The 18,481-nt window shown below is 48.4% G+C and overlaps 1 protein-coding gene, 2 long non-coding RNA genes and 1 pseudogene across 2 annotated transcripts in view; 1 reads left to right on the forward strand and 3 right to left on the reverse strand.

The window, feature by feature from the left end:
- The window catches only part of LOC119846229, a 68,447-nt pseudogene extending 63,563 nt beyond the window's left edge, over nucleotides 1-4,884 (reverse strand).
- Nucleotides 1-18,481, reverse strand: part of LOC119846469 (zinc finger protein 2-like) — a 94,044-nt gene that overhangs the window by 52,253 nt on the left and 23,310 nt on the right.
- Nucleotides 3,243-16,488, forward strand: LOC122457163. Its single transcript, XR_006276550.1, has 3 exons — nucleotides 3,243-3,253; nucleotides 5,668-5,672; nucleotides 16,048-16,488. It is a non-coding gene; the product is annotated as an uncharacterized LOC122457163 (long non-coding RNA).
- Nucleotides 8,972-18,481, reverse strand: part of LOC122457161 — a 29,877-nt gene continuing 20,367 nt past the window's right edge. The window contains exon 3 of the long non-coding RNA XR_006276548.1: nucleotides 8,972-9,066. This is a non-coding gene — a long non-coding RNA (uncharacterized LOC122457161). The remainder of the gene's footprint in view (nucleotides 9,067-18,481) is intronic.

Below are 18,481 nucleotides of genomic sequence, written 5' to 3' on the forward strand. Positions count from 1 at the left end.
GCTCTAGGGTACAGATGTGGGGACCTGCATGAAAATCTCCTAAACTTACTTTTACCAGCTTAGGTTAAAACTTCCCAAAAGGTACAAACTATTTTATCTTTTGCCCTTGGACTTCCACTGCCACCACCAAACGTCTGGGTTTATTTTTGAGAAAGCGTTGTTTGGAAACGTCTTTCCCCCAAAAAACCTCACCAAAACCTTGCACCCCCCTGCCTGGGAAAGGCTTGATAAAAATCCTCACCAATCTGCATAGGTGACCACAGACCCAAACCCTTGGATCTTAAAAACAATGAAAAAAGCATTCAATTTCTTACAAGAAGAATTTTAATGTAAGAAAAGGTAAAAAGAATCACCTCTGTAAAATCAGGATGGTAAACACCTTACAGGGTAATCAGATTCAAAACACAGAGAATCCCTCTAGGCAAAATCTTAAGTTACAAAAAGACAAAGACAGGAATATCCATTCTATTCAGCACAGCTTATTTCCTCAGCCATTTAAAGAAATCATAATCTAACGCATATCTAGCTAGATTACTTACTAAATTCTAAGACTCCATTCCAGTTCTGTTCCCAGCAAAAGCATCAACAGACAGACCCTTTGTTTCTCCCTCCCTCCAGCTTTGAAAGTATCTTGTCTCCTCATTCGCCATTTTGGTCAGGTGCCAGCAAGGTTATCCTAGCTTCTTAACCCTTTATCGGTGAAAGGGTTTTTCCTCTGGCCAGGAGGGATTTTAAAAGTGTTTACCCTTCCCTTTATTTTTATGACAGGGCTTCTACATCCATAATGGCCAGGATGGTGTTTTCAGGAAGATCACCGATGGATTGTAGCTTCCTCAGGAAGTCAGTGGTGTCTCAAAGATAGTTGGGAGTGCTGGTAGCGTGGGGCCTGATGAGGGAGTCTACATAGCCAGACAATCCTGCTGTCAGGGTGCCAATGCCCGAGATGATGGGGCGTCCAGAATTTCCAGGTTTATGGATCTTGGGTAGCAGATAGAATACCCCAGGTGTGTCTGCGTAGATTTGTTCTTGTGCTTTTTCAGGGAGTTTCTTGAGCAAATGCTGTAGTTTCTTTTGGTAACCCTCAGTGGGATCAGAGGGTAATGGCTTGTAGAAAGTGGTATTGGAGAGCTGCCTAGCAGCCTCTTGTTCATATTCCGACCTATTCATGACGACGACAGCACCTCCTTTGTCAGCCTTTTTGATTACGATGTCAGAGTTGTTTCTGAGGCTGTGGATGGCATTGTGTTCTGCACGGCTGAGGTTATGGGGCAAGGGATGCTGCTTTTCCACAATTTCAGCCCGTGCACATCGGCGGAAGCACTCCATGCAGAAGTCCAGTCTGTTGTTTCAACCTTCAGGAGGAGTCCACCCAGAATCCTTCTTTTTGTAGTCTTGGTAGGACGCTCTCTGTGGGTTAGTATGTTGTTCAGAGGTGTGTTGGAAATATTCCTTTAGGCAGATGCGTCGCAAATAGGATTCTAGGTCACCACAGAAATGTATCACGTTCGTGGGGGTGGAGGGACAGAAGGAGAGGCCCCGAGATAGGACAGATTCTTCTACTGGGCTAAGAGTATAGTTGGCTAGATTAACAGTATCGCTGGGTGGGTTAAGGGAACTACTGTTGTGGCCCCTTGTGGCATGCAGTAGTTGAGTAGTTTTAGTGTTCTTCTTCTTTTGTAGAGAAGCAAAGTGTGTGTTGTAAACCGCTTCTCTAGTTTTTGTAAAGTCCAGCCACGAGGAAGTTTGTGTGGAAGGTTGGTTCTTTATGAGAGTATCCAGTTTTGAGAGCTCATTCTTAATCTTTCCCTGTTTGCTGTAGAGGATGCTGATCAGGTGGTTCCGCAGTTTCTTTGAGAGCATGTGGCACAAACTGTCAGCATATTCTATGTGGTATGTAGATTGTAATGGATTTTTTACCTTCAGTCCTTTTGGTATGATGTCCATCTGTTTGCATTTGGAAAGGAAGATGATGTCTGTCTGTATCTTTATGAGTTTTTTCATGAAGTCGATAGATTTCCACTCCATACAGCTAAATTCAGTGCCTTGCATAATGACAGGTTTCAGAGTAGCAGCCATGTTAGTCTGTATTCGCAAAAAGAAAAGGAGTACTTGTGGCACCTTAGAGACTAACATTTATTTATTTGAGCATAAGCTTTTCTGAGCTACAGCTCACTTCATCGGATGCATTCAGTGGAAAATACAGTGGGGAGATTTATATACATAGAGAACATGAGACAATGGGTGTTACCATACACACTGTAACTGCGTCCACATATCTATTCAGGGGACACCATCAGAGGGCCTAATCACATCAGCCACAATATCAGAGGCTCGTTCACCTGCATATCTACCCATGTGATATGTGCCAGCAATGCCCCTCTGCCATGTACATTGGTCAAACTGGACAGTCTCTATGTAAAAGAATAAATGGACACAAATCAGACATCAAGAATTATAACATTCAAAAACCAGTTGGAGAACACTTCAATCTCTCTGGTCACTCGATTACAGATGTTACCAAAAAAATTCACAGGCATAATGTAATAGCTGAGTATTTATATTATTCCAGCAGATTTTTCTTGAACATATAGGTCTGCTGTGGCTTTTCCAAATTACAGCAATTAATAAAAGGTCCATTATTACTTTTCTGCAATTTTCCATGTCTCCTTTTTAACTCAGCTGCAATTATTTGAAGATCATCCTGTGATTCAGGTAAGGTCTTAATTATTATTAATCAAGAGGAGGAAGAAACGGAAACCATAACAGGGAAAGAACAGGTTAAAAATATGTATACATTAGATATGTTAAAGTCAGCCATAAAATTCACCTTAGGGGCTCAAGGAATTAGCTGAAGCAATCTCGGAACCATTACCAATTATCTTTGCGAACCCCTGGAGAACAGTGAAGACTGGAGAAGGGCAAACAGAGTACCCATCTTTTAAAAAGGGGAACAAAGTGGACTGGGGAATAAAGCCAAGTCTTACTCAGATACCTGGAATGAACAAATTATTAAACCATCAATTTGTAAGCACCTAGAGGACAGTAAGGTGATAAGTTATAGTCAGCATGGATTTGCAAAAAACAAATAATGCCAAGTCAATCTAATGTTCTGCTTTCACAGGGATACTGGACACTGTAGACAAGACATATCTCGATTTTAGTCAGGCTTTTGACACAGGCCCCCATGACATTCTCATAGTGAACAAGGGAAATGTGGTGTACATGAAAGTGCTATAAAATGGGTGAAAATGTTGTTGAAAGCTGTACTCAGAGACAGTAATTAGTTGTTCACTGTCAAACTGGGAGAATGTATAGAATGGGGTGCCCAGGGGCCAGTCCTGGATCTGATATATTCAATATTTTCACTAATTACTTGGATAACTGACTGGAGAGCAGCTGTCTAAATATGCAGATAATAGCAGTTGCAAAGGGTTGCAAGCACATTGGAGGACAAGATTAGAATCAAGTTAACATTTACAAATTGGAGAAGTGGGCTGAACGAATGAGATGAAATTCAATAAAGATGAGTGCAAAGTACTAGACTTAGGGAAGGAAAACCAAATGCACAACTACGAAGTGGGGAATGGCTGTTATGAGGTAGTACTACTGAAAACGATCAGGGATTATAGTGGATCACAAACTGAATCTGAGTCAACAACGTGACTCAATTGTGAAAAAACCTAATTAAGCACTGGAATAGATTAGCAAGAGAGGCGGTGGAATCCCCATTATTAGAGGTTTTTAAGGACAGGCTGGACAAACACCACAGTGCTGGGGTCTGGTCTACATGCCCTCTCATGGTTCATTCGAGCCCTACCGTTCTACGATTCTATGCTGGGGAAATGTTTGGTCACTTGATTACAGCACTGATCGGCCCCTCCCATTAGCACTAAACCACCGAGACATTTTGAAACCCTCCCAGTAACAAAGTCTGGGAACCAAATGGGAGAGAAGAGCTGAACAAAAGGAGCGACATTAGGGGATTCCCCCTGACATTGTCCCCAGGGCAGCACACTCCTACAGCAGGGGGTACAGGGAGAGTCAGGAGCTGGCTTTTCCTCCCCCTGCATCTCACCTTGTTCATAGCAAAGTGAATCTGTCCAGGGATGCGGCAATAAGCGTGCATGGGCCGGTCAGAAATCTGGGAATCTCTCCCCCCAATTATTTCTCCCACTGCCCTTTCCAGTCTCTCTCTCTCTCCTTTTTCTCCTTCTGCCTCCCTTCCCCTGGCTCTGGCTGGCAGCCAATCCTGGGGGTTTGCTCTCCTATGGCTGGATCGAGGCTCCTGCAATTGCTGAGGGGAGAAGAGACATGGGGTGAGAAGGGGCTGTTTGTGCAGAGTCACTTTCATGCCCATTCCCCGCACGTTCCCTGAGGTCTCTATCAATCACTTGGAGTCTCTGGCTCAGATGTTGATGTGGGCAGAGCCTTGGGTTGACCGATGGGTCTAATTACAGCTGGAGAAAATCCTCACCTTGGCTGGGCACAGAGGAAGCTTTACTCACAGTCACTCCCCAGCCCCGATCCCGCTGAAGGAGCAGCGGCTGCTCAGCCTGGACTCCCAGATCACAGTCGAGGCAGCAGCATATCCTGAGCAGAGAAAGAGAGAAACTAAGTAACTTTCCCCCCTTTAGCAACAACTGAAACCCCTCCCCACAGGGACACACCCTGATTTTATCTGCCCTCCATGTTAATTTGGAGTCACTCCCTGTTCTGCCTTGCAATGACTCCGGATTAACACGCGTTTCAGCGAGACCAGAAACGTGGCTTAGGCAGGAGGAGGCCAGATTCCTTTTAAACGGATCATTGCAGCGGGGGATCGAACCTGCTCCTGCTCCTGCTCCCGCTCCCGCCCCCCTCGCTCCCCATGTGATCGGAGGGATTCACAGTTTTCCACGCCCCGTCTGACACCCCCGGCAGATTTTCCTTCTCCCCCGCCTGACCGCCCTTTTCACACCATCTGCCCCTCCCCAATCCCTGGCTCCGGAAGTCTTTGTCCGCGCGGCTACCCCCGAGATCTCTCCGCCAATCAGCGAGCGGGTAGCCCTCACGCGCACCGTTATCGGCCTCCGTCCGTCGGTTGGGGCAACGTCATTTCCGGCCTCAGGTGCGTCCGGAAATGCATCTCCTAGCCTGCCCTGGGCCCTGTCGAACTCTCAGGCCCAGCCCGTCGAGACCCACCCCTAAATACAGACCCGCCCCGCTCCGCCCCTGTGCCTGGCCCGTCGGACAAGGTGACAGAGGGTTGGACCCGTGAGGCGGGTTCGGCAGCAATAGGCCCCCGTGCGCGCGCTGGCTTGGACTGAGCATGCGCATTGAACACGGAAGGCGCATGCTCAGTAGTAGCTGCTCAAGCCGCTGTGGCTTGGCCCGAAACTCACCTGCGCGGGGGCGGGAGCCGGAGTTTGGGCCGGGGGCGAACAACTGGAAGCGCGGACAGGGGAGCGGCCAAATCCGGGGTGCGGAAGCGAGGGCGAAGCCGGGGGCAGAACCCCGGAACAGGAAGGGGTTAGGGTTGGGGGATCTTTTTATCCCCCCCAACGAGAGCCCGGCCCCCGTCTTCTGGGTCGTGTTGTGTGTGGATGCTGGCTTGTGTGTCTTTCTGTATGTCCTGTTGTGTGTGTGTCCGACGTGTTGTGTGTTTGTGTTGTCTCGAGGGCTGTGTAGAGTGTGTGTGTGGCGTCTTGTCCATGTGTTGAGTGTCATCTAGCGTCTGTGTGACGTGTTTGTGTATATGTGATGTGTTGTGTCATGTTCCCTGTGTGTGTGGATATTATGTGCTATGTGTCATTTTTGTGCGTCATGTCGTGTGCCGTTTGGTGTGTCGTACGACGTGTAGTGTGTGTGACATGCAACGTGTGAGGTGGTGTGTGTCACATGCAACGTGTTGTGCGTGACGTGCGACGTGTCGTGTGTGGTGGGGCTGTCGGTGTCGTGCGTGTTGTGTGTGATTTTTGTGTGTCATGTTCTATGCCGTTGTGTGTGTCGTGTGTGATCTGTTGTGGGTGCGTCGGTGTGGTCTGTTGTGTGTGATTTGTGTGTCAGGTTTTGCGCTATTTTGTGTATCGGTTGACGTATTGTGTGTCTGACGTGTTCTGCGTGTGAAGTGTGACTTGTGCGTGACGCGCGGCCTGCTGTGTGTGCGATGCGTTGTGTGTATGACACTAGGTGGCCACTCAGGGAAATACACAATTTCACTCATGGAGCAACAGTGACATTCGGTGGCTAATCCAGGTATTGCACAAAGCATGTCCCTCATGGAGCAACAGTGATACTCGCAAAAAGAAAAGGAGTACTTGTGGCACCTTAGAGACTAACAAATTTATTAGAGCATAAGCTTTCGTGAGCTACAGCTCACTTCATCGGATGCATCCGATGAAGTGAGCTGTAGCTCACGAAAGCTTATGCTCTAATAAATTTGTTAGTCTCTAAGGTGCCACAAGTACTCCTTTTCTTTTTGCGAATACAGACTAACACGGCTGCTACTCTGAAACCAGTGATACTCGGTGACCACTCAGGGTAATACACTAAGCATTCCCCTCAGGGAGCAACAGTGACGCCGGGTGGGCACTCAGGGTTCTACACAAACCATTTCCGTCATGGAGCAACAGTGACACCAGGTGGCCAATCCAGATAATGCACAAACCATTTCCCTCACGAGCAACAGTGACACTAGGTAGCCACTCTTGGTAATACACAAAGTATTTCCCTCCTAGAGGAACAGTTATGCTGAGTTGCCACTCAGGGTAAGCCACAAAGCATTTCCCTCCTGGACCAACAGTGACACTGCGTGGCCACTCAGGGAAATGCAAAAAAAATTTCCCTCGTGGAACAACACTGACACTGGGTGGCCACTCCGGGTTATGCAAAAAGCAGAAAGCATTTCCCTCACGCAGCAATAGTGGCACTGGGTGGCCCCTCAGGGTATTGCACAAAGCATTTCTCTCATGGAGCAACGGTGACACTGGGTGGCCCCTCAGGGTAATACACAAACCATTTCCCCATGGAGCAACAATGACACTCGGTGGCCACTCAGCATAATGCACAAACCATTTCCCTCATGGAGCAATAGTGACACTGGGTGCCTACTCAGGATAATGCACAAAGCATTTCCCTCCTGGACCAACAATGACACTGTGTGGCCACCAGGGTAATGCACAATTTCCCTCACGGAGCAACAATGACACTAGTGGTCACTCAGGCTAATGCACAGGTCATTTCGCTCTTGGAGTAAGAGTGGCACTGGATGGCCCCTCAGGGTAATGCAGAAATAATTTCCCTCACAGAGCAATAGTGACACTGGGTGGCCACTCAGAGTTATGCACAAACTATTTAACTCATGGAACAACAGCGATATCGGGTTGCCACTTGGAGTAATACACAAAGCATTTCCCTCCTGGACCAGCAGTGACACTGCATGGCCACTCAGGGTAATGCAGAAAATTTCCCTCATGGAGGAACAGTGACACCGGATGGCCACTTGGACGAACGCACAAAGGATTTCCCTCGTGGAGCAACATTGACACTGGGTGGCCACTCAGGGTAATGCACAAACAAATTCCCTCACGATGCAACAGTGACACTAGGTGGCCACTCTGGGTAATACATAAAGCATTTCCTTCATAGAGGAACAGTGACATTGCGTGGCCAATCCACTAATTTACAAACCATTTCTTTTATGAAGGGACAGTGAGGATGCGTGCTGAATCCCGGTTATTCACAAAGCATTTCTATCAGAGCAATGGTAACACACGGTGACCCGTCAGAGTAATGCACAAAACCTTTCTCTCACAGCACTGCTGTGACATTGGGTGGCCATTTGGAGCAATGCAGGAGGGTGTCTGTCTTGGAGCAGGAGTGACACCCGGTAGCCAGTTGGGGTAACATACAAAGAGAGCCCTCTGGGGGCAGTGAGCTCAGGGGTTAGAACCCAGGAGCCTGAGCTGTAGCAGGTCAGTCCCGAGTGCTGTGCAGAGTCCTGGACCCTCCACATGCCGTGGATGGTGCTACCTGGTGAGTGGAGACACAGGCCGAGGGCTTCTCTCAGACCCCTGCTCACATCCTCTGCCCAGTGTGGCCTGCTTTAGAGAGGAGGACTGGACTGGCATGACCAGGAAGCTCACCCAGTGATACAGAAGGAAAAGACACTTGAGGACTAAGCATCTCTTGTTACAGTCAAGTTGCTCTCCACAAAGTTACTGGACTTCAGGAAGATTCCATAGCACCTGACAATTCCTTGAGAGGGCAATAAGGGATTCCCCCACATTTATCGTGCCCCAGTTAGATGCAGACGTCTTCTATCAGGGGCCCCACCTGGGGACAGGTTTGATCCCCATGCTGGGATGCCACCTGATGTACTGGGATTTCACTGAGCCTGACTGCTCCCTCTCCGTTTTGCTGACTTACATGCGTGTGCTGTCAGAGGCTGGAGAGCCTAAGTAGGAACGCAGCCCCTGTAGAATCAAAACGGAGTCTGTAAACAGCTCTCTACAAGAAGACTCTGCTAGGAAATCACCCAGCACTCAAATGCAGTTCCCCTCTGGAAAGTACACCCAAAATAATACTGTCTTGAGTTGTGGCAAACTCTATACAACCTAAGCTCATAAATTCAATGTGGAGGAAGATATGCACAACTTCTTGACCTCCCCCTCCCCCATTCAAAGTTGCCCAACCTGGGTTTAATAATAATAATAATAATAATAATAATCAAAAAATAGTTAAAATCTACCTTTTATAGTTAAAGTGATTATAAGGGATAGCAAACAGAAGAAGGCAGATTACTAAGCAAATACAAATACACACACATACTAAGCCTATGATCTTAAAGAGACTGGATTCAAGAAGTACTTTCTCATCCTATATATCTTTAGGCAAGTTGAAGAGTTTCTGCAGCTTAGACTTCCAGGTGTTTCTCTTTACAGACTAGACTCCTGTCTTAGTCTGGACTCAGCCCTGGACTTCCCCTTCTCAGTTCCTTTGTCTCTTCAGGTACTTTCAGCAGCCTTTCTACTGCCCTGCATGATTTTCATCTGCTCCGACTTCTCCATGGCTCCCGAGACCTCACCTCTTGGAACGCACATGTACCCTGTCCTACAAAGGGAGACGGCACCAGGAGAGGAGAGAGAGAGAAAAAGTTGGCCAACACACTAGAGAAGACAGAAAAACATGGGAGGAAGGCAAGCAACTCACCAGCTAAAGTCATCCTCCTAGGTGCAACCTTCTGCTGCAGAGGAGACACCGTTCTTGGACAGAGAAATGAGCAGACCCTGAAAATGGGGACCTTGTCTCTCTCGTAATCACAGCTGATCAGGAACCATTTCTTACAAACCCAGCCCCAGCTAACCGGGCGTCCCTACCTGGAGCCAGGCAGGCCGTGAGCAAAGCCTTAACCAAACCAGACACTTATCTCACTGACATTAGTGACTGCTCCACTGCCAACTGGACGCTTCTGGCTTGCATCAACAATGCTCGTGGGCTCACTGCTCTCGCTCGCTTTCCATCCGATGAGGGGAGTAAACTCTTTGTACTAAACCCAGCCCAAGGAGGAAAAACAAATAAGTTACCATCTAAGTGGGCAACATCGCGTAGGCTATTCTTTTCTCCTCTCCCGCACCGTGGCGTTCCGCCCCAACCCTCTCCCCCTTTATGCCTTTAGTACTACAGCTAATGCATCCCTTGCAATGGCACCCGAAATAATCACTCTGCACAGCAGACTCTGGCCCCTCATCAGCCATAATCTCTCACAGAGCCCCATACCCAAAGAGGAAGCACACGGCCTCTGAAGAATATTGCAGCAAGCACAGATGAGGAATTCAAAGCCCTGACCGCTTACTCACAGCCAGTTAAGTGGACAGAAAGACACTTAAAGACAGAAAGCTGACGACTCTTCATGTATGCTTAGACGGATGTCCAAGCTGCTTAGGTACACCTCGGCCATTTCTCCTCTGGCTAGGGCTCCTGGACAATTCCTCTGCGAGAGTAACTGCAAAAGCAGACCATGAGCTATCATTATACAAAGCTCAATTAGTTCTGGAAATCTTGCCCTCATCCAGGCATTGGCCCCGCTCAATGAACAGAGATCGAGTTAACACCGACAATCAGTGCTCCATGCTCGCACACACTGCCCTGCATGATTTTCGTCCGCTCCTACTTCTCCACGGCTCCCGACACCTCATTTGTGGGAATGCACACCTACCCGTGTCCTATGAAGTGAGACGGCACAAGGAGAGAAGAGAAAAACAGAGTTGGCCAACACACCAGAGAAGACAGAGCAACATGAGAGCAAGGCAAGCAACTCACCATCTGGAGTCATCCTCTTGGATCCAACCTTCTGCTGCAAAGGACACACCGTTCTTAACTAGAGAAAAAAGCAGCCTCTGAAAATGGGGACCTTTCCTCCCTCGTAACCACAGCTGACCAGGAACCTTTCCTTACAAACCCAGCCCTTACCTTACGGGGCTTCCCTACCTGGACTCAGGTGGGGCCTGAGCAGAGCCCTCACCAAACCAAACACTTATCTCAGCAAGACTGGCATCTCCTCGGCTCCTAGATGGAGGGCTCTTGCCTGGCATCAACAATGGTCACATGCTCGCTGCTCTCACTCACTGTCCATCTCATGAGGGCAGTAGACTCTGAGGCTGGACTTCTTTTTCCTTGGTACTAAACCCAGCAGCGGGCGGGGGGAAACAAAAAAAAAATTAGCATCTTTGTCTGCAGTGTCGCCTAGTCTCTTCATTTCACATCTCCCATATCCCACGGCTCCGCCCTCAACCCATCTCTCGTTACTACTTTACAACTGCAACTAGAAGGCGCCCATTGTAACGGCACCCAAAAAGTCACTTTGCTCAGGAGACTCTGGTCCCTTCCTCAGCCTTAATCCCAGAGCCTCGTACTCAACAAGGAAGTCCACGGCCTGTGAAGAGTACTATAGCGAGTACAGACAAGGAACTGAAAGCACTGACCTCACAGCCAGTTATGCAGAAGGCAGAAACATGAGGACTGTTTATGTCTCCTTAGAAGGATGTCGAAGCTGCTGAGGTTTACCTCTGCCATTTCTCCTGTGGCTAGGGCTCCTGCACAATTCCTATGCGAGAACAGCTGCAAAAGCCAAGCATAAGCCATCAGTACACTGAGCTCTATTGGTACTGGGAATCTGGCTCTCATCCTGGCCTCCCTCTCCAATCCCATCTACATCTGGCTGACTCAATGAGCAGAGACTGAGTTCACACCAACCGTCACTGCTTGACTTTAGTGCCCACACTACACATGATTTTTCTCCGTTCCTACTTCTCCGTGGCTTCCAAGACCTAGCCTGTGGGGATACACACCTAGCAAGCCTGCCCATGTCTTATGAAGGGAGACAACACAAGAAAAGGTAAGGTGAGGAGAGGAGAGAGAGAATTGGCCAACACAGTAGAGAAGAGAAAGAGACAAAGAGAAAAAGATGCAAGGAAGACAAGGAACTCCTTTCCTGGAGTCATCCTCCTGGATCCAACCTTCTGCTGCGGAGGAGACACCATTTCTGACCAGAGAAATGAGCAGCCTCTGAAAATAGGGATCTGTTCTCCCTCGTAACCACAGCTAGTCAGAAACCTTTCCTTACAAACCCAATCCTATTTTACAGGGCTTCCCTGCCTGGACTCATGTGGGGCGTGAGCAGAGCCATCACCAAACCAGACATTGATCTCACTGACAGTGGCGGTTGCTCAGCTCCGAGATGGACAGCTCTTGCCTGGCGTCAACAATGATCACAGGCTCACTGCTCTCACTCACTTTCCATCGCATGAGGGCAGTAGATTCTGATGCTTAACTTCTTTTTCCTTGGTACTAAACCCAGCAAAAAGGGAAACAAACAAGCATCTCAGTCGGCAACATCTCGTAGGCTCTTCTTTTCGCCTCTACCACATGGCAGGGCTCCGCCCGCAACCCTCTTCCCATTACACCTTTAGCATTACTAAGAAAAAGCACCCCTTGCAATGGCACTCCACATAGTCACGCTGCACAGCAGACTCTGGCCCTTTCCCAGCCTTAATATCAGAGAGCCCCGTACCCGACGAGGAAGCATATGGCCTCTAAAGCCCACTACAGCGAGCACAGATGAGAAATTCAAAGCACTGACTGCTTACTCACAACCAGTTATGCGGGAGACAGAAAGCTGACGACTCTTCCCGTCTCTTTAGAAGGATGTCCAGTCTGCTCATGTCCACTTCTACTCCGGCTAGGGCTCCTGGAAACTTCCTCTGGAAGCCCAGCTGCAAAAGCCAAGCATGAGCCATCACTACACAAAGCTCGATTGGTGCTGGAAATCTTGCCCTCAGCCCTGCCTCACTCTTCCATCCCATCTACATGGGCTCCTCCCCATGAACAGAGACCGAGTTAACAGTGACAGTCACCGCTCCACTCTCGCACCCGCTGCCCTGCACGATTTTCATCCCCTTCTACTTCTCCATGGCTCCTGAGACCTCACGTGCAATGCGCGCTGTGTGTGGCTTGTGTGATGTGTGTTGTGTTGTGTGCTGTTTTGTGTGTTGTGTGAGGTGTCACGTGCGGTGCGGTGTCGTGTGTGTGTGTGTCGTCTGTATGTGTGTCACGTGCGGTGCGGTGTCGTGTGTGTGTGTGTCGTCTGTATGTGTGTCACGTGCGGTGCGGTGTCGTGTGTGTGTGTGTCGTCTGTATATGTGTCACGTGCGGTGCGGTGTCGTGTGTGTGTGTGTCGTCTGTATATGTGTCACGTGCGGTGCGGTGTCGTGTGTATGTGTGTATGTCTGTCACGTGCCTGTATCACATGCGGTGTAGTGTGTGTGTGTGTCGGGTCGTGTGTGTGTGTGTCAGTGTCATGTCATGTGTGTGTCACATGCACTGTTGTGTGTCGTGTCATGTCGTGTGTCACGTGCGGTGTCATGTGTTGTGTCATGTGTATTCGTGTCATGTGTCACATGCGGTGTCGTGTCGTGTGTGTCGGTGTCATGTTATGTCATGTGTCGTGTGTATCGGTGTCATGTGTCACATGCGGTGTTGTCTGTCGTGTCATGTGCATGTCGGTGTCGTGTGTCACGTGCGGTGTCTGTCGCGTGGTGTATATCATGCGCACATGCAGTGTCATCCGTCGTGTGGTGTGTGTCGTGTCAGTGTCACGTGCGGTGTCGTCTTGTTTGTCGTGTGGTTTGTGTCGTCCGTCAGTGTCACGTGCAGTGTCGTGTCATCTGTCGTGTCGTGTATGTCGTCTGTTGGTGTCACGTGCGGTGTCGTGTCATCTGTTGTGTTGTGTGTGTCAGTGTCAGTATCGTGTGTGTGTGTGTGTGTGTGTGTGTGTGTGTGACGGGTGGGGTCGTGTGATGTTTTGTGTTTCATGCGACATGTGCGTGACATGCAAGCTGTGATACGCGTTGTGTGACATGCAACATATGATGTGTTGTGTGTGCCATTTGCGACGTGCCATGTGCGTCGGTGTCATCTGTCGTGCGGGTGTCTCGGTGTCATCTGTCATGCGTGTGTCGGTGTGTGACGTGTGTTGTGTGTGATGTGTGCGTCTGTGTGGTGTACCGTTTTGTGTTTCATGTGACGTGTTGTGCGTGACCTGCAACATGCTGTGTGTGCGCAATGCTTTTGACATGCAACGTGTTGTGTCTGACGTGCGGCGTGCGACACATGACGTGCTATGTGTGTTGTATGTGTGATGCAACATGTGATGTGTTGTGCATGATGTATGACACGCAATGTACTGTATGTTGTATGTGTGTGTGTGTCGGTGTTGTCTGTTGTATGCGTGATGTTTTGTTTGTTGTCTGCTGTTTTGTGCGACTTATGTGATGTTGTGTATTGTGTTGTGTGTGTCAGCGTTGTGTGTTGTGGTGTTTGATGTTTTGTGTGTCATCTGTGTCGTGTGTGACTTGTCGCGTGCATGTCGTGTGCCGTCTGTCGCGTGAGACAAATCGCATCGTGTCATGTTATGTGTGTGACGTGCTGTGTGTTGTGTGTGTGATGTGTTATGTGCCATTGTGTGTGTGTGTGTGACGTGTGCGTGCAAAATTGCAAAGTGGGACTTGTGCAGCGTGCGATGTGCTCTGTGCTCCACGTGCGACGTGTTGTGTGTGTCAATGTCATGTTGTGTGTGTCCTGTTGTGAGTTTGTGTGTCGGTGTTGTGGTGTGTTTCCTTGCATGGCGTGTGTGTGTGTCGTGTTGTGTGTGGTGTCTTCCATTTTGTGTGTCATGTGACATGTTCTGTGTGTGTGACGGGTTGTGTATTGTTGTGTGTGTGACGTGTGTGCAACGTTATGCGTGCAACGCATTGTGTGCGACATGCAATGTGTGATGTCATTGTCTGTAATGTGCGACGTGCGACGCGTTGTGTGACATGCAATGTGTTGTACGTGACGTGTGCCGCATTGTGTGCGCGACATGCAACATGTGCGTGACGTGCGATGTGTGACGGGCGAAGTGCTGTGTGTGCCACATGCAACATGTCGTGTGATGCGTTGTGCTGTCTTGCATGTGTTTGTGTGTCATATGTTGCATGTTGTGTGACATGTTCTGTGTCGTGTGTGCCGTTGTGTCGTATTGTTTGTATGTTACGTGTTGTGTGTTGTGTTGTGTGTGAGACATGTTTATGTGACATCTTGTGTGTCGTGTTCTGTGTGTGCGAGAGAAGTGTGGTGTGTCGTGTTGTGTGTCATGTGCATCGTGTTGTGTGGCGTTTTGTGTGTCGTATTGTGTGTGTGTCGGTATAGTGTGTGATTTTTGTGTGTTGTGTTGCGTGTGATGAGTTGCGTGTGATGAGTTGCGTGTGCAAAGTGTGATGTGTTGTGCATGACGTTATACTTGTGATGTACGATATGCTGTATGTGCAACGTGTTGTGTGTGTATGATATGCAACGTGTGACATGTTGTGTGTGACATGCAATGTGCGATGTGTTGTGTGTGACATGCGACGTGCTGTGTTCCACGTGCGACATGTCATGTGTGTGATGTGCTGTGTGTCGTGTGGGCCGTTTTGTGTATCGTGTGTGATATTGTGTGCGCCATGTGTCGGTGTCGTGTGTGATGTGTTGTGTGCGCGTCCACGCGTGCGTCTATTGTGCGTGTCCATGTGGGAAGTGCAAAGTGTGATGGGTCAATTTCCACCCCCTTCCCCAACACTTTAGCCCCCTGTTGTAAACGTGACCCTACCCCCTCCCTAGGGCGCTACTGACACTAAAAAGACCTAAAAGACCCCCTACTTACCACTATTGGTTGGCACCCCATTGACACCTGCACTTCTGTGCTGCTGCTGACCAAACCCTCCCCCCAAAATCTAAACCCCACCCCCTACCCGGAACCCAACTGGAACCCTTACCCTATAACCTGGTCCCTACCTCTAAACCCCTGAACCAAAACTGTAGCCCAGTCCTCACCCCAACCCTAACCTTCAGCTCTGAACCCAGCCCCTCTTAGCCTGACACCACTTTAAGCCAGAGCCCAGTTCCCCATTCCCACCCTGTGCAACAACAGTTCAAATCACACCCTCCTACCCCTCGCCCAGGAATCCTGCTTCTTACCACCACTTGTTTTGAAATTAATCTTTTCATTTGCATTCCACAAACCTTCATTCTCGTTTGATGGGTTATTTCGTTACGGGGTATACACAATGCAACTCTTTGCTATTACATTGTAACAGGATACAGATAAGTGAAAACAGAGAAAATAACATTCCACTAGTTTTCAGGAGGTTTAAACACCTAATACATTTAAACATTTAACAATCGCTTTGATCTATACCAATACACACATCAATTGGCCTGAACACACTTTGACATAAGCTGCTCTGCTAGCGTCACACCTTGTACAAACATTAATGCAATAGCGTATAGGGCAGCCTGACTCCTGGGGGTGTGTGAGCTGGTTTCAGGGGGTCTGCAGGACCCCGCAGCTAAAGCACAGAGCCCCCACGCCTCCCACGGGGCAAAAGCCAGGAGCCCCAGTGCTCCCCACTCCTCAGGGCAGAACCCCAGAGCCGCCCCCCTACCCCAGCTGGGCCCTGAAGTTTTTATAGCATGTTGAGTGGGGGGGAGGGAGTGAAGTGAAGTGGTCTAGCGAGGTGGGTCACCTCTTTTATAGGGCACAAGTGCCGAAAATCCTTCCTCTTATGCCCAAATTTTATTCCTCACCCACAATTGTGCGTATTGATGACACGTATTCACACACGTTAAGTTTCCTTGTGATGTTCCTGTTAAGTCTGTGGGTACCACGTTAAAAAAAAACCTCAATGCCATTCTTCATTATCTGTTGGTCTAGATAGAAGGTTATAGACATATGTGTGAATACTTATTTACTTAGGTAACAAGATATAGGTTAACTTTATTTTTCTGGGTAAATGATCTTAATATAGATGTGTTAACTTTCCTTAGCTTTACATACAGGATATGGCCTTTAGGTCTCTTGCGTTACAGCCAAGCTTACTTCAATATAAATCTCTAAACCTATTACAATAAACCAAATACTTAAATGTATACAAAAAAAAAAATATCTATACAAGCAATTAGGTTAGTCCTATAGGCTACACGACTCAGAATCAGGACAAGAGATTCTCCCATTGCATTCTCCTCTGAGCCATTCAAACCTCCTTCACTCTCATTAGTTTTGAGTCATATTATTTACAAAAAAGTTCTAGTATTGTCATAATGGAAAAAAAAAAAAACAAACCCCAGCCAGCCTGCCTATCTGCATACAATCCCATCTCAATAGGAAAAGTCCTACAACAGGCTTTGCCAACAGTTGGAAACTGGGATTTAAAACTCCAAATGATCTCACTGTATTCCAGATCCATTCAAATTCCCCATCAGGTCTGAGTGCAGCCGATGAAGTGAACTGTAGCTCACGAAAGCTTATGCTCAAATAAATCTGTTAGTGTCTAAGGTGCCACAAGTCCTCCTTTTCTTTTTGCGAATACAGACTAACACGGCTGCTACTCCATCCAGGTCTGTGACACTTTCATCTCAGGCTCTAAATTACTGTTTTAGGAGCAAAGAAAACAAATTGTGATCCATAAACAGAGGGCTGAGAACCCTGAATCATAGGACACATTGAGCAGTGGAATGTAGAAAGTGGAGAAGATCAATTCTACATGGCTCAAAAAGAGAAAACACTGCTGGGGTAATTCGGAAGGTGGGAATGCCTCCGATTCACCACTTCAGGTGTCACAGAGGTTGAAAACACAGTCTCCCCCCTCCCCCGAAGTCAGAGTCACCAGGCGATGCTCTGGAACTACTCCATATGAAGCCAGTCAGGACTCTGGGGGAGCATGTCTCCTCTCTCTCAGCACACTGTCACCAGGGCAAGAAGCTGACACAATTTCGACCTTCATAGGTCTGACCTCGAAGTATTCAGCATCCCCTTCCACACCATGTGCTTCCTGTAGCGAGTTCGCCCGGATGGGGATCCTGGGGAAGCCAGAGGGCCCCGCACCCCAGCTCCGCAGTGACTCTCAGCCAGCTGGGAAAACAGGTTTATTATTCGACAGGAACACAGCGTAGAACAGAACTTGTTAGCAGAGAAGTCTGTGACTTTCGGCCTAGTCCATCTTGGGGAGTCGTTGGTCAGATGCCCTGGACTCCCCCTCTTCCAATCCCCCCAAGCAGACTGCCAGCTTCCAGCAACCCGAACTCAGACACCCTCATTGCTCCTCCTCCTTGTCTTTGTCTCTCTTCCTGGGCAGAGTCACATGGTCACACCCCATTCCTGCGTCTCAGGTTACAAAGGGCCCCCTTGGGACTGTCACTTGACATGCTGAAGTTACCTCAGAGCCCATTCTCCCTGCTAGCTTGGGATTTCCAGAACTCTGTCTTGTTGAGCCAGACACGCTAGCCTGCTGCAACACAGACCCAGGGTCTGAACCACACCCCCAAAGATCTGCAGGTTTTAAGTGAAAAAAGGGGGGAGGGATACCTCAGTGGTTTGAGCATTGGCCTACTAAACCCAGGGTTGGGAGTTCAATCCTTGAGGGGGCCAGTTAGGGATCTGGGGCAAAAAAATCTGTTGGGGACAGTACTTGGTCCTGCTAGTGAAGGCAGGGGACTGGACTCGATGACCTTTCAAGATCCCTTCCAGCTCTATGAGATAGGTATATCTCCATATAAAATAAATATATATATATATATTAAAAAAAACAAAAACAAAAGTGATGTTATTAAGTATAAATAGTAGGATTTAAGTGGTTTCAAGTAATAACAGACAGAACAAAGTAAGTCACCCAGCAAAATAAAGAAAAACACGCAAGCCTAAGCCTAATTCATTAAGGGCAGGTAGCGATCGATCTATTGGGGGTTGATTTATCACATCTAGTCTAGACACGATAAATTGATCCCCGAGCGCTCTCCCGTCGACTCTGGTACTTCAGTGCCTCAAGAGGCACAAGCGGAGTAGAAGGGGGAGCGACAGCAGTCGACTCGCCACCGTGAAGATGCCGAGGTGAGTCAACCTAAATATGTCAACTTCAGCTACGCTATT

This window comes from Dermochelys coriacea, chromosome 21 (genome assembly GCF_009764565.3).
Source record: "Dermochelys coriacea isolate rDerCor1 chromosome 21, rDerCor1.pri.v4, whole genome shotgun sequence".
In the NCBI taxonomy this organism is placed as follows: Eukaryota; Metazoa; Chordata; order Testudines; family Dermochelyidae; genus Dermochelys; species Dermochelys coriacea.